The sequence below is a fragment of the Anser brachyrhynchus genome, assembly GCF_964034855.1.
Source record: "Anser brachyrhynchus genome assembly, chromosome: 2".
In the NCBI taxonomy this organism is placed as follows: domain Eukaryota; kingdom Metazoa; phylum Chordata; class Aves; order Anseriformes; family Anatidae; genus Anser; species Anser brachyrhynchus.
In genome coordinates this window covers 124,396,347-124,412,756 of record NC_137695.1, presented here as the reverse complement: position 1 = coordinate 124,412,756, position 16,410 = coordinate 124,396,347, and the positions used below count along the sequence as shown (strand labels likewise).

Sequence of the window (16,410 nt, the reverse complement as noted above, 5' to 3'; positions counted from 1 at the left end):
TTCCGTTAATACTGAAGTTGGGATTCTTGTGTGTAGAAGTTAAGAGTCTTGTGGATAACTTGGCCTCTTTTCCATTGCTCTGCAAATGTGTGCTGGAGATTTGGGAATTAGATTTGATACGGTGTTGCTAAACCGTATGTTTAAAAACTTGGTGTTCTTTTAATGCCACCTAGGGTGGTGCTAGAACCTATTCAGAGACTTCGGTGTTTTAACTGCCCATGAAAATGCCTAGGCCCAGAAGGTTCTTGGGGCTGGTTACAAAGCGATAAGGAGCAAAGATGTGAAAGTTAGTGGAATTTGCTAGTCACAGCGAGAGAACTGAGCAAATGGTGGGCTCAGCAGCCAGAAGAGGGTCTCGGGACTAATCATTATAAATCCAAGAGCGTGCGAGGTCACGTTCACTGCCCTGCTGTTTGGGGTGAGCTTTAGCATTCCGCTAAGTGGTGTCCATGCCAGTGTGCCTTTGAACACACATGTTCCAAACCAGGACCCTGTCTTTCCTGGGAGCCAGTTCCTTTTGTTCCTCATCCTTTTGTGTTTAAAATACCATGTTTGTAGCCTGGGTTTATCGTTTCCTAGTCACTGGTGGTTGCTATGTGTCCCTGCTGTGTGTTAAGGCTCAATTTTAGCACTTAAGACTTAACTCAGTTTTTACAAGCTTCTTCATCAAACTGCAAGGTAGTTAATTCTGTTCAGGAGACTTGTTTTGTTATTGCTGGACTGGAAAACATTTCCTCTCCTAATCAGTCCCAGACGCTGCCTCTTTGGCTGCCCAGGACACGGCTGCAGCTGCTGCCATGAGGATCCCACTCTGGGTCTGCAAGAAAGAGAGCCTGGGCTGGGTACCCCTGGAAGTACGTAGTGTGCGTGGAGACTGCTCTGGATCATCATTTGCTACCACACGGCTAAACCTTACGTACTAAGCATGGTGGCCTCATCCGTAACGTCTCTTGGACAGGTTCTCTGGGCTGTGCCAGGACTTCCCAGAAGGTTAGCAGAGAACAGAGTGCTCCTGGCATGCCAACACTTGCATAAGAGGGAAGATAAAGTGCAAGGGCCCTGCCCTACACACTAAGTGTGTAGTTTCCTCTCACAAGCATTGCCTTAAAGAGACTTTATTTCAAACACGCAAAAGCAATAGGGTGAATTTGTGCAATGAACAACAGGAAGAAAATGCCTTTTCTACTTTACAGACCTGGCAGTCATCTTGCTGTAATGACCCTTTCCCTCTTGTCTTTGTAAGAGACTTCTGGGTTAAAGTCATATCAATGGCTGACAGCTGGACTTCAAGCCCCCCCCCCCCCGACTTATTACTAATATCCATATTTAGAAGCCAATATGCTTTCTTACAAGTTCACTGTTTTCCTTCTTCTCATAATTTCCACTATTTTTCATATGCTTGTTCTTTGCCATTATCCTTAGTCCTACCAACCACATTACCATGTGTTGAATTTTTCCTTGTGAGGGCTCAAATTGTCCTTATTCATTTGCAATAAAAAAAATTGCCTACAAATTCATGGGATGAAAGAGTTTGTTACAGAGTACTATTAAATTAAAAATAGAATAGCTGTTAGAAGTTAAGGGTAGAAAATATCATCTTTGCAGCAAGACTGTATATTTTCTGTTGTGTCCATAGGATATCCCTTTCTGTTCTTAGTTTTTATTAGTTAATGTTGCCTTGGGTTCTTTACTGACCCAAGTTGCATAGTTTTCCAAGCTTTGATACTTCAGCTTCAAGACAACATTAGTTTTCTTGAAGAATTTTAAATCTATTGCACATTCTATCTTTGTAATTTTTTCCTCCCCATGTATAATTGCTAAGCTTTCAGCTTTATTTCACCTGTGTATCCAAAGTTCGGCATAGTTACTCTGTCTTCAGTGGGGTATCTCCAGTACTCATGAAGGCTGGAAACTCTAGTGCTGTTTGTTATGTGGCTGTCTGTCTGAAACCCAAAGACAAGCCCCTCATAGCAAAATAATGTTATTTCACACACTGGATAGATGCAAGAAGATGAGTGTATCCCTAAAGTATGAGAAGAGCTTTATTTATGAAGTACAGTTTTCTTCTTATTACCCCTTCTTCCCCAAACTACTGAAGTACAGAGTTGTAGCTATGGTTATGAAAAGACAGAGACACTGAGCAGTCGTATGGTTTTGTTGGAACGTGGGGTCTGAAAACCATAAGCACTCATCAGCCTCCACCCCTCCATGCTCCTGAATCAGAATGCAGCACAAAGAGCTGCGGCTTGGGGAACCCTGCCGAGCACAAAGCAAGCACAGACACAACCTTCAGCAGATCTCCGATAACTCGACATCTGCCCGGCTGATTGCCAGAGCCTGTTCTGAGCACCGCATACCTTTACTTAGCACTGCCCTGCAGCCTCATTCATCTGAAATGGCTGGAGTAAGTGCATCTGCAGTTCATGCAAATCGGTTTTACTACGGATACTGTTTTGTTTTGATGTGTCATTTAACCATCTATTTCAAGTTCTCATGAACTTTAAACTCACTAACAGCTTATTTTTCTCTGCTGCCTTTGTACTGTACTAATGCCAGATACACTGCAATGGGAATAATACCATAAGCAAAAGCAAACTTGGTAATTTCATTTCAGATCTTAAATGATGTAGAGATTTGCTGCAGGGGAGAGTGAAAGACTGTTCCTGAGCTCTGGAACTGGGAGATGTTTTTCCACCAAGAGTGGTGTGACCATAAGGAAGGATGAGGAGAAAGCCAGTGCCAGGACAAGCAGGAGGAGAGAGCAGTGTAGCCTATGAAGTGGGCTAGCACCAATTACTTTTGGCCATGGACAGGTTAATAAGTATTTGAACAGTAGCAAAATTGAAAAATACTGTCTCATGCACAAGCATCTCATGGAGGTGAGGTAGACTTTTGTGTATCAACCTGCGAGAAGGAAGAGGACCTGCAGGTAGGAGAAAAACGGACACTTTGGTTTTTAGGGTCAGACTTCCTACAGGCTTGGGGTTATCTGAAATTACATTGGAAAAAGCCACAACACAGACGAATGTTTGTGTGGTGAAAGCATAGAGAATGGACAGGAAGATGTTGTCGAGGACTTCAGAAGATTTGTGCTCAGTTTACTATCCTGTTCATAAAATGGTGAATTATGAAGGGAAAAAGTGCAGTAGCAGATGACTAAGAGGGGTCATGGAGGTTTTGTTGCTTTTGTATTAGTATAGAATATATTTAAACTTTCTGTTTCCCTAGACTCGTTTTCACATTCTGGTTTATTATCATGTCAGGAAATAAGAGCTCACGGAGATCTTGCTGTATTTGAGGTTACACCAACAACTACCAAGAAGGTTTCAGAGGGGAAAAAAAATAAGATTTTCAATAAAATGTTGAAGGCTTTTCTGGGCTAAATATTCATTCTTCCCAGTTAGCGAGCTCACCTCAAAATAAAAATCACATTTCCTTTGTCAAATAGAAAACAGTTATGACCTCTACATAGGTACATATAAATATTCAGTACAGTATTCATATAATTCATATAATTCATAATGTCATTTTACCTTAAATAATGATGAAAAACAGAGACAATATATTTGTATATTAATGCCAAATTACAGGAGCTTCCCTTTAGGAAGTTTTCTTGGAAAAAACAGCAGACTTCATCCCCTATGGTACAGAAAGAAATGGAGCTATTACTCTATATAAAAATTGTAAGCGACTGTAGAATGTGTCTATATATCTGAAATAACTGCAGGGAATTAATTCCAAGAGAAAGGGTTAATATGTCATTATTACAATAATTACAAGTCTTGGAAAAAGAAGCATTACTAAGTGAGAAAATAAGTGTTGTATTTAGTTCAAGCTCTCTTTGAGGGGTTGCATTTCTTTTTTTGAAACTATTCTACACTTTATTTTCGTAGTTTTTACTTCTGTATTCTAGCATGAAGACAAAAAACATACCTTCCACAATGATCCCATACTGTAATACAAATTACAGAAATGTGCAATAGTGTCTTTATACTTCTATAGAAGTGTAACATTTATTTTTATCTACCTATATATATAATATTTAAAACTAGTCCTTTCTCTCTTGTCAGTGTGCTGTGCCATATGGTGCCGAGCAACATGCCAGATGATAAAAATATTCCTAGAACATATGATATCATCAGTCAATTCAAGAGGGGTGAAACTTCTTGACCAAAGCATTTGTGGCTTTGATACATTTTCATAGGTGTAAACTGTATATTTTGAAATGATGAAGTATGTCCAAGAGGTCTCCTCTTATGCAAATTCTAAAATACATGCTTAGAGTATTTTGTTTGTTAATAAGGTTGAATTGAAAGAAATTTTGTTTTAACAAAGGAATTCATGGCAAAGTAGCATGTTCTTTTCATAGCAAAAAAAAATGATTCACCTTCTTCCTTTCAATAGATATTGCTGATAGCAGCTCTGATGTTGGATCTATGCCATAAGGAATGGCATTTCTCCATTTCTCTTTTCCACTTGTGGAGAAGACAGAATATAATGCTTGGTCAGAGGATGTTCATATTTAGTGCAGACAGCTATCTGTGCATGTTGGGGAAAAGACTGTGTGTGCTCTCTCACTTTCTACCTCAGGAAAAAAAAATGACAGTAATAAGTATTATGATTTCCATCAGAGTTTTCATTGATCTGTGGTGTTAATACTGCTTTTTTGTACTTTTTTTTTGAGCTTGTTTCTTGTTTCTGTCTGCTTGCACCAAACACTAAAAAATCCTGGCGTGTTTTATAATTGACAGTGACTAGTGGTTGAGTGGCCTGCGCTGGACAAACTGGGATGTTTCTTTGGGAAATAACACAAGGATGTTACAAAGCAACTAGAAGAAAGGCATTAAAAGCTGTAGGGGCAATGCTGCAAGAAAAGTGGCCTTTGCAGGGGTGTTAGCAACATGCATTGCAATAACAAAGTTGAATGTTACAAGTGCCTTAGCTGCCTTTTAGTTCTTTGTTCACTTCTATCTTTGTCATAGGAAACGTGTTAAGGATAAAAGCCTGGTCTTTGAGTTGGGACCTAAAAATTGAGCTAGTTGATTTATCAGGATCAGCTCCATTGGACCGGACTCTATTCCTGCTTAGTGTATTTCCTTCATGTCTGTGTTTTTAGCTGATAACCTCAGTAGTGTCAGGTCTGGCATTCCTGAGTGTTTTTTTAGGCTCCCGTTAAAAGTTTAAGTGTATATGGCAGCATTCTCATTCTGTAGCTACCGCTGACAGATTTTGAGTTCCTAAAGTCATACTCATTTCCTCTCCTATCAAATATCTATTAGGGATCTGATCTATTTGTTTGTATTTAAAAAGTGCCATGTAGGAATTCTTGAATAGCGCACCAGAGAGACCTCAATTATATAAAGCATGGTTTATAAGGTAGTGTGTGGTCTGATTGTTATAAACTGATTATTGGAATGAATTTATTAAATGGGCCTGAATGAAAAGTGGCATTTGGAAGTGTGGTTATGTATTGGATTTACATGGCAAGGTTTTGGTTAGCAGGGGGCTGCAGGTGTGGCCTCTGAGAAGAATCAGAAGCTGCCCCATGTCAGATAAGGGCCAGTTTCAGCTGGCTTCAGAGGGACCTGCTGCTGGCCAGAGCCAAGCCAATAAGTGATGTTGTTTGCACCTCTGGGAGGGCAGATTTAAGAAAGGAGAAAAAACTGCTGCACAACAGCAGCTGGGAGAACGAGGAGTGAGAAGCAGCCCTGCAGCCCCCCAGGTGAGTGCAGCAGGAGGGCAGGAGGTGCTCCAGGCAGGCAGCAGCAGTTCCCCTGCGGCCTGTGGAGAGGCCCCTGGTGGAGCAGGCTGTCCCCCTGCAGCCCATGGGTCCCACACGGAGCAGATCTCCACGCTGCAGCCCGTGGAGGAGCCCCCGGTGGAGCAGGTGGATGTGGCCTGGAGGAGGCTGCGGCCCATGGAGAGCCCCCGCAGGAGCAGGCCCCGGGCCGGAGCTGCAGCCCGTGGAGAGGAGCCCACGCAGGAGCAGGGGGTCTGGGGGGAGCTGCCGCCCGTGGGGGCCCCGTGCTGGAGCAGTTTGCTCCTGGGGGATGGACCCCGTGGCACGGAGCCATGTGGGAGCAGTTCTTGAGGAGCTGCTGCCTGTGGGCAGCCCCCGCAGGCTCAGTTCGGGAAGGACGGCATCCCGTGGGAGGGACCCCACGGGGAGCAGGGGTAGAGAGGGACCGTGAAGGAGCGGCGGAGACGAAGCGTCAGGGACTGACCGCAGCCCCCATTCCCCGTTCCCCTGTGCCGCTCAGGGGGAGGAGGTGGAAGAGGGTGGATGGGGCTGGTGGAGGTGGTTTTGGTTTGTTTTTAGTTTCTCACTGCTCTAGCTTGTTAGTAATAGGTAATAAATTAGATTAATTTCCCTACACTGAGTCTGTTTTGCTTGTGATGATAACTGGTGAGTGATCTCCCTGTCCTTATCTCAACCCTTGAGCCCTTTGTATCAATATTTTCTCCCCCTTTCCCTTTGAGGAGGGGGAGAGAGCGGTTGTGGTTGAGCTCAGCTGCCCAGCTGAGTAAAACCACCGTAAGTTAAAAATCATTTTTGCATATTGCTTGGGCTGAAACCTTTGAAGTTACAGTCCTGCTGGTTCTCCAGTCATGCTTTAGGTTCCCATATTTATATGATGTGTTAGTTATAACTAAAAACATGAATATTTTTTCTTGTTTGTTTGTTTTTGTACAGTGGGAAGAGGAAAAAAGGGATGCAAAATAAAAATTATTAAACAGTGAACTAAGTGTAAATACTGTCATATATTGGTGTCTGTGCTCCAGCATGGATGCTGTTGAAGTAATGGAAAAAAAAAAAAAAAACAAAAAAAAACCACAGAATCCTAGCTTCTAGTTTATACTTTTCACCCTTGTGAGAATTCTCTTTCATATTTAGTGGTCCTCCATAACACTCTTTTTCAACCCATGAACCCATCAGTATTTTGTTTCTACAGGTAATACACTTGCAAATGTTTTTGCAATACAATATCCTCATCAGAGGGCAGATTTGTTAACATTCCTCCACTGATTTTTCCTCTGAAACTCAACTATGTATATCATTTACTGCTTTTGTGGTGACTAGTTAGTTTGGAGAGAAGTGCTTTGCCCAGTGATTGAACTCTTAACCACTTGAGAGGAACATCACACCATAGACATCTTAAGAACTCTTGCACTGTATGTTTGTTTGAGTTTTGCATGTTTAATGCAGCACTAAATGGGGTTAAGAACCCATTAGATTATATCACTGTTTAGGATTTTGGGTTCTCTTCCGGAGCGTTGTATTCACCACACTTGCATTATCCCCTTAACAGCTGTCAGTTACTGCTGATCTCTCCTCAGTCAGACTTGCTTGTGCTCATCATTTTTGAAACTGGATGTGCTTTTCCATGCAGGTATTTGATAATATAATAACCTACTAATTCGGATTTTGAAAATGATGCTGTTGTCACCTACAGACACCTGCCCTACAATTGAGAATTACAATAAAAATGGAAGATAAGGGCATTTTGCTCATAGAAAATACATTGTCTGGTTCTGGCTGGTCCATCAGCATGTTAGATTTAGTTAGCAGTGTCCGAATAAGGCTAAAAGGAGGACCAAAAAGCATGTAATTGGTAGGTAGACTGGTTTTTTTTGTCTTGTTAAAGTGCTGGAGGCTCTTGTGATGTATTCCATGCCCTGCCAGCAGCACAGCCTGTTTAGCAGTGTGTCCCTTCCACTGAATCTTGTCTGGGATTCTAAGCCCCAGCGATCAGATCCACACGTCCTGTCTATCCTTATGGTTCAGCTATGGATTAGCGGCTTGTCCTTCACTCAAAACTTCTGAGTAGCATTGCTGAGATCTTTTAAACCAAGGCAATCAAAGAGCTGCAAAGAGGGCAGGGACAAAATCGTGTTGCAGATGCAATCCACGTCTTTCAGGAAGGCAAAAGTAGCTGTCTATATTTCAACACAAAAGGCCTCAAAATGATTTCTTAATGGGGTTCTGATACCTACAGATATTCTTCATCACTAACTATAGGCTGAACTAGGCTAATGTGTCAGTGCAAAAGACGTGGATGTGATTAAAGGCTGAAATGACCTCTGTGGATAAGTCCTATACCTCATCTACTTCAAGAAAGAGTAAAGCAGTACTTAGTAATGTTATACAGCATCTTTCACCCTCTTTCTGAAGATCTTGTCATGGCAGTAATTTGGGGCTAGAGAGCATTACTGTCCATAACTTACTGATAAGGGATTTGAGGCATTTATACAGGTTTTAAAGATGCCATTGAACAGAGTTCATGGGTTCTGCACTGACATTGGGCTGGGCTGTTCAGCCAGAGCTGGATGCCACGGGAGCTGTGATCCTGTGTCAAGGGCATATCCCGCACATTGTATCATATAATGGGCACTGGACACCTCAGCTGAACATTTATTAATTTGCTGTCTTAATATTGTAACCTGCAGACCATCTCAATTAATTTGCAATCAAGAAGAAACAACTCAGTGGGAACAGAAATGCTATCTAAACAACGAGGAGCTAACGAGGCCGTGTGATGCTCTGCACAGCTATGTGGCAGTAACCTGCATGTAAAGCTTCACAGCGGGTGAATTACAGCACACACAATGCTCTGTAGTCTCAGCTAGGCTGCTTCTGTGCTGGAGCTTGCTTGTTTGAAATGTTGCCTATCTAAAGAAAGCAAATCAGACAGTTTGTTATTGTACTATTATTTTTTAATATTTATTAAGCAGTTCATAAACTGTATCAACTTTATCTGACCACGCTGTAAGTGTTTTCACTGAACTCTCCTAAGTGTGACAAATAACTAGAGGAGCCGAAGCTTAGAAGTTGTAGGCAGCGTTGAAAGGGTAGGCTGAATTTGTGGGCTCTTATAACCTTAATTATTAATTCTGATAGGAGATCACATTTTCAAAAGGTAAAGAAACACTTAGGAGCACAAAGATATGCGTGCTTGTATGGATTAGCGCAGTTGGCTCACTACACCAGCAAAAGCACATTTCAGCACCTAATTACCCCTTCTGAAGTGTAGTTATGCAATGTATCCACCCACTTGCTATAAACCTGAATGAAGATATAAGCTGCATATAGGTTGTTTACATTGCAAATCTCTGCCGCTTTTAGAATATCCAACCTCTACTCGCTTCGTATGAGCAGCTCACAGGGTTTTCAGAATTCATCTTAACAGAAAGCAGATGGTTTCAGAAAGCTGAAATGAAGAAGGAGAAGGAAGAAATTCAAGATTAGAATTAAAACGTGTAACATTTAGTGAAAGCTACCATGATCAATTTTCCTTTTAAAGACGGGGGATTACAACAATTAGTCTTGTGTCCTGCCATGCAGGAAAAAGGAAAGTGCACCAGATGCTTTTAAAGCGATAACTTTATTTTGTTTTTGTCTGGAAAGTGCTCAACAACAAATCGCACAGCACAGATTAGCATTTCTTCTTTAATCATAGCTGTCTGTTTAGGAGGTGGTGTATGTTGGCAATACCTAACTATTCCCTGAGACCCTGCTTGCAAAAATCCACATCTCCTCACTCTGCATGACCCCAAGGAGCTCTTGCCTCAGTCCTGAGGTTCAAGAAGGCATCATCTGCTAGGCGAGGGAACACTCACTCATCCAGCATCAGCAGGAGAGCTGTGTCACGTTCTGTTCAGCCTCTGTCTCCAAATACATGTCCTGCCTGACCAAGGGCTTGTGGATTAGGGGAACCTTAAAGGACAAGTAAAAGTCCTACTGCAAAAATCAACAGCCTGCTTTAAATTAGCAGGAAGAGTAATTTCCTCTTGCAGTACCAATATTTCATTATTAAAATGAGAGGACAGGATTTAAATACACCATAACACTTCCAATACTGTGTCGTATTTCTTGGAGGACTGTGTTTTGCTATGTTTATTTGCCTCAGGGGTAACACTTTTTTATGTATATTGTGAGGCTCAATAGTCTGGCAGAGGCAGCATTTAGAACTGCTTTTCTTGATACTGTGCATCTGTCTCTGTTGTGATGGTATCTATAGCAAAGTTTATAGAAAAGAAAGAGATAGCAAAGATGTCTCTGGACTCTGATTTTCAGTGTTGCTGTAGTTAGGTTTTCCAAAAGGCTGTGATTAACTTTAGTGGAAGATAACAGGGTAACCCTTTTTGCTCATGACTAACTCGTAATGGAAGAATGATGAAAATTTCCCCGAGCAATTTATCTGTAAATACTGGGATTAATTACTGCCTGTTGTCTCCACATGGATAAGTAATTCTTTGGTTATGTGTGAGAAGGATTGTGTGGGCTCTACTAATGATCAGTATTTGGTCAAAATAACCTTTTATGATATTTGAAACTTCTGTTCAGTCAGTCCCATTACAGTAACTGGAGGTAACGAATATAAATATAACACATATTGTTCCTATGTAGTAATTCCACCAAGTCACTACTGTCATTATGATATCTTTTTATATACTGGAAGTTCATCTTTAAACAGGTGATGTAAGCATGGTTGGTGTGTCTTCTCCTTTCCACCTTCCTCTTTACAGGGACTGGATTCCAGGGACCAAGTGCTGGTGGCATTTCTGCCTGTGCTGCAGAGAGAGCCCTGGCTTCATTGTTCCTAAATCTATCCCTTATTCCTAAATCTATTCCTTCCGTATTCCTAAGTTTGGATGCTTCCTTATTCTTGAGTGCCCACAAGGAACAGTGACTGGGAATAACTGTTCTGCGTGCAATTCATAGCGTAACCTGTTCATATTGACTGTGCCCAGCCCAGTTGTGAAAGCTTTTGAAAACAGCAGCAGTCAGTACTAGTAGCTTGTGCTGAAGGCAGTACTGATCCTACCTGATCCAGAAGAAATGGTGGTAAGGTCATCATTATGTGGAATGCCACTCATCCCCAGAGTCGACGGGTAAAATCCTCTCAAGGTCTGAACTCTTTCCACTTGTGCTTTGAAGCAGCCTGTGTCCTTGGATCTGCCAGGAGGGGGACAGTGTCTTTGTTCCTGTCATTCCTCGATGTAGGTTATGTTTGCTTGTGGTTAGCATAAATATTAACACCTAAGTGGCAGAGCACATTCCTTCAGGTTCATCTGACTGCATGTACATTTGGGAGAAGGCAGCACTTAAAAAGCACGATTCATCTCATTTTGTGTAAATCTAAAACAGATTAGACAAATTGGAGCTTAACGGGGGATAGCTAGTCCAGATGTCAAACCAGAGACCATCACCCCATAAGACAAGAGGAATGAAAGAGGAAGCTGTTCTCACTCTTCAAAACTCGTCATTCTGATATCATATGTGCACGGTGTTTCACACTAGATTTAAAATATTCTGGAAATTTTATATGCAATTTTCTATTTTTCTAAGCTCTTCTGGGGATAAAACTCATTCTGTTTATATCCAAAGTACAATTACTTCTTGATTTGTAACAGCTGCCACAAAGGAATCTTTCATATTAAGAATTGTGGGTGGGCAGACAGATTTTAAACTCTGAGCTACTCCATTTTCTCTCCCTGATTTTCTCAGGAGACAGTAAATCAAATTATAAAAAAAAAAAAAGAAGAAAAAAAAAAGATCTGGATACATATGACACATTATGCAAACCAACAAACTTTACACTTTCTGGGGGGATGCAACAAGTACATGAAGACTAGAAATCTGTTTGGGAGACGTGAAGTTGTGAGACAGTCAATGAGGAAAATAATTAAATTTAAAATTTGATTAAAAAAAAATCTGGTGCAAATATTGGAGAAAAAAAGAGTTTCTTAGATGGTCAGTAGAGGGCAGGCATATTTTATTTCTGAAGAACCTCCTTTGCCCGCTGCTGTGTGCAAAGAATATTTGTTCTATCTTCAGATTTGAGGAGTGTAAGTCTACTTTGTCATATTACAGTGATATAAATCAGCAGTTATAATTTAAAAAGACATTGTCAACCCCTTTGAGGAGCTAAATGTCCATTTTAAAGCAATTGGAGGATATGAGTTATGACTACAGGCATTTAATTCCTGTGTTTGGATTGTAAAAACCATGGCATAAAAAACCTGAAATATTGCCGGCACTGAGTACTAGAGAAGAATCATTTCTCTGCTGAATTCTGTAAAATGCAGTAGTTCTTTCTGATGTGAACTACTATATCACTAATGGGGTGGAAACACACTCCTGAAAGTCATGATTGTTTAAATCTTAAGCTCAGTAACAGAGATTCTTCTTGAAGATCTGACTGTCCAAGCGACTTTAAACCTAAAGGAGCAATGCCTCTTTTAATTTCTACCTGCCTTCCTCTGTAATTGAAACAGTGTTTGTATTTCAGCCGGACAGAATACCTAACAGGTTCTGAATACAGGATAAAATCAGTGTCATATCTGATTAACTCAAGAGGAGAAAATAAAGTGGATTTAAAGAAGCATTTATTCTGAATGAGCCTATTCTCCCCCAAATGTATTTTAGTACTGAAACAAAATGTAGATGGTGTCTTTGCAAGAAACCAATCAATATAAACACATTTCTAATATTGTTATGGTACACAACTTTTAAACTCTTGTAATGGGATTTGTTCTTGAAGAGAATGAGCAATGAAAACATATATGCTGATGCTATAAAAACTGGAAATTTTTGTTTAGATTAACTTCTGTGTGCGTGTACACATATACAAGCTCTGGGTGTGTGATCAAAATTACTACAGTGAAGCTACACATGTAAGTGATAGTAACGTGAGGAAGGGGTTATGTCAGCTACCGTTTCTTTCTGTGACTTGACAGTTTCATTTTTTTTCTGGCAAGATGTTCACATAGACACCTCTAATTAGGATCAAAAATGTTTTGAAGATTTTTTCCGAAAATATGCCGTTCTTGTTCACTTCGTCCTCACTTTGTGTATTGAGAGAATGTTTTCATTGCATTTCACAATAATTTCAGCTAGTGGAGGAAGTGAATGCTCTGAAAATTGTTGGCCCTCAACTCCAACTTCATAGGCTCCTTGATTTGGGAACCCCATTACCTTCATTACTCCCATGGTTTAGACGTGACTGAGGTACAGAGGGCCTTGAATGGTACTTGTAGCTGAACATAAAACAAGTTCGTATGATTACTTTAATTCTTTTTAAAGTGATGTGGCCTTACAAGCAAGGAGATGAATTTTTATGCTACCCATACCTTCCAGATGGTCTCTGGGATTAGTTTCAAGTTTTTGTTCTAGAAATTAATGGAGGTCCATATTTTCGTGCAATCCAGATAGATACTGAGAGGATGAATCTCTATAAGAAATGAAAGCTGATTGAAGAGATGCAAATGTTAGAACCTTCAAATGATTTCAATCAAAATTGGACTTGCTATCATGCGGGTACATGTTACTAAATTAACTGCAATTTTATCTACTTGTATCTTTGTTGTAGTCATCTAGGCAGATGGAAAAACTGTCCATATGCGGCCTATATCATAGGCAAAATTTACAGGATACACTTACTCTAATTTTGTGCTTAACCCCTGAATGATCTAGTGTTATGTTTTCTATGAAATGTTCAGTGCAAAAAAAAGGGAACTTATGGCCTAATGCTTAGGTGACTTGATTTCATAGCATTTAGACGGATAGAAAATCTAAAACTTCATAGTGTATTGCTCTGTTGTGATGATACCACTGCAGCAAAGTGTTTTTAGCCATATGGATCTTAAAAAAAAATAGATATTTCAGTAGTTAATACCCTCATCAAGCCAGCAAATACCTCTGAAAGGTTTAATGTATAAGCGTTCAGAAAGGACTTTCTCATTTAAAATCTCTGCCTTTGACTTGAGATAGTCAAACTGCTGTAGTGTAAATTTTAAGATTACTTGCACTGACAACATCAACTTGAAACCTAGTCATTTCATAAAAAAGAGCTAGTGGTTTCAGGAAATATTCCTATTTCTATGTTATCTTGCCAGTTTCTGTAATTCCACAGTTATATTTTCCTCTTTAATGACATCTATGTCCTGTGTCGGACTGCAAGGTAGTCACAAAAGAAGGAGAAAATACATTTATGCAGAGTAACAATGAAACAGACTTTAAACAAAATTATATTTTTTACACAAATCATTTTGCGAGTTATTTACACAAATTCTATTTTCATGAAGTAAACAGAGATTAGAGAATCTCACTGTATTATTAGTGGTGTTTGTAAGAGCAGGCCTATTTACTGTTACGTTTGTGCTTAGCATGATAAAAGCTGGTAATAATTTCTCCTTTGAGAACGTGAGTCTTGAAAACAAGACAGACAGCTATAGAGGAAACAGAGATGCACTGGAATGGCATGCTCAATAATATTTTAAAGATTTTTGTCTGGTAGGTTTGTTACAAGGTATTGCTGAATGTCTTCAATACCACCTAAAATATCAGAACTGCTGTTTTAACTTACCCATTTGTGTAAGACTTAAGACCTTGATGCAGGTAGGCTGCAGTGCAGCAAACATTAGCCACCTACCACAGCCTCTGTAGAAACAGTGTATGGACCACCTAGGGTCTCATCTCATCTACATAAAGCTGAGGAGGAGCTGGCCACAGTCAAGCATGAGATGTCTTTCCCCTCTATGTAAATTTGTCTCTAGAGGTGCTGAAATGGCTATTTCCATGGCCTTTCTTGTGCCATTTCTCTTTGAAACCTCCGTGAGGCAAAGGATGGTTTGTGCTGTGGGAGACGGGAATGGAATCAGCGTCATGGGAAGCTGAATTGAGGTGACCCTGATGTGGCCGCAGGATGATGTTCAACACCTGGTTGAGTACCTGTGTAAATGTCTCTCTGGTTAAGAAGACCTGGAAGTGAACTAAGAAATAGGAAAGATACAGTAAGTCCCCCCAAAATTGCATGACAGGATGAGAGATGAGTCTGTGGGGAGGATGAATCTGCTGGAGATCAAGATGATTAAAGAGAAGTAAAGGGAAGCCTGAGAAAAGGGATACAAGGAAGGAAGAAAAAAAACTCTGGTAGTCTCTTGCATAAACACTTCTGCCTGAGGAAGGGCTCATTTGAACAGTGCCAAAGTAAAAAGAACCAGGAAGGCTGACCAGGGAAAAATTAAACAGGGAGGAAAATAGAGAGGGAAAGGGCTTTCTTTTCCTTTCTCTTCCTTTTCTTCTTCTTCTTCTTTTTTTTTTTTTTTTCCTTCTTTGAAAACAGAATGCTTCCAGATTGCTGGTGTTTTGTTTTGTTTGTTTGTTTCTGGCTAAGAATCTCCCAATTTCCCAGCTTCTCATTCTGCACACACAGGTGGGATTTATGACTTCCTCATAGTATTTATTTTTGTTGTTGCAATACCACCCAAAGTCTCAAACAAATTCAAGACCTTTCTGGGAGAGAGGCTGTGAAAACAACAAAGATGATAAATTTTGTGTCCTGAAGTCTCATGCAATGCCAATTATACAACCAGTGTGAGGACTCTTATTAATGTAAATGAGTAGTTAACATTTTAGATGTGCTAGAAAGCTAAGTATATGTGCATACACTGCAGTAACGTGTCAAAGCCAGCTCTGAACATCTGAACAGCAGAAGTCTGAAGTACTTCATTGCAGGACACAAGACTGAAGTCCAAGACTCGTTGCAGAAGATGAGGGTAAGGTTTTACCCCTGCAGCTTCGGGAACAGGAATTGGTCCAGGTGTGTCTAAACGGTTCCTGCACTGTAACAATGTGGTGCAGCTACAGTGGTTGTCTGCGAAGTGGTCCTAACAGAAAGTGTCTGGGTTTTGTTTGTTTGGGATTAGAGCATAAAGTTTGTTTAATGTAAACAGAAGAAGCCTGGCAGGGCTGAAGAAAGCCAGGCATGGGGCTTGTCATCAGTTCTCTGGGTGTTCCTTTTTCCAGTTGCCAAGTCCAGTTTGGCCCTGGTTTGATCCTCCAGAGAGATGTTAGAACAACACATAAGCACCTAGACAGTAATAAGGTGATAAAAAACAGCCAGAATGAATTTGTCATGAACAAAGTGTGTCAAACCAATCTCATTTCCTTCTTTGACGGGGTAACTGGCCTAGTGGATAACACAGAAGTAGGAGATGTGATGTATCTTGACTTAAGTGAGGCTTTTGACACTGTCCAACATGACATTCTTATAAGCAAGCTTGAAAAATATGGCCTAGATGAAATCGCCATAAGTGGCTGCAAAACAGCTGAAAAAAATGTTCTCCAAGAGAAGTTATCAGTGGTTCTCTTTCCAACGGCAGGGGCAGCCCATGTGGCAACACTCATCCGTCTTTTCCAGGGGAAGTTCTGTTCTCTAGGCCATCATTCAAATGTTAATGAGAAAATACACGTTATTTCTTTTTACAGAGGCAACTGCAGGGGGAGAGGAGGTTTGAAGCACTTTGGAGGAAAGAGCCAATTCAGAAAGATCTATATAAATTAAGAAGCCACGATAAAAGTCAAGCAGGTGAAATTTGGTAAAGAAGTGCAAAATACTGCCCATG

The 16,410-nt window shown here is 40.5% G+C and overlaps 1 protein-coding gene and 1 long non-coding RNA gene across 2 annotated transcripts in view; both read left to right on the top strand.

Moving 5' to 3' along the window:
• The window catches only part of CYP7B1 (cytochrome P450 family 7 subfamily B member 1), a 124,278-nt gene that overhangs the window by 19,516 nt on the left and 88,352 nt on the right, over positions 1 to 16,410 (top strand). The gene's annotated exons all lie outside the window — the stretch shown is intronic.
• LOC308190754 overlaps positions 1 to 16,410 on the top strand; it is a 52,093-nt gene that overhangs the window by 19,242 nt on the left and 16,441 nt on the right. The window contains exon 2 of the long non-coding RNA XR_013947476.1: positions 1 to 16,410. This exon is cut by the window's left edge and continues 18,160 nt beyond it; it is cut by the window's right edge and continues 16,441 nt beyond it. This is a non-coding gene — a long non-coding RNA (uncharacterized lncRNA).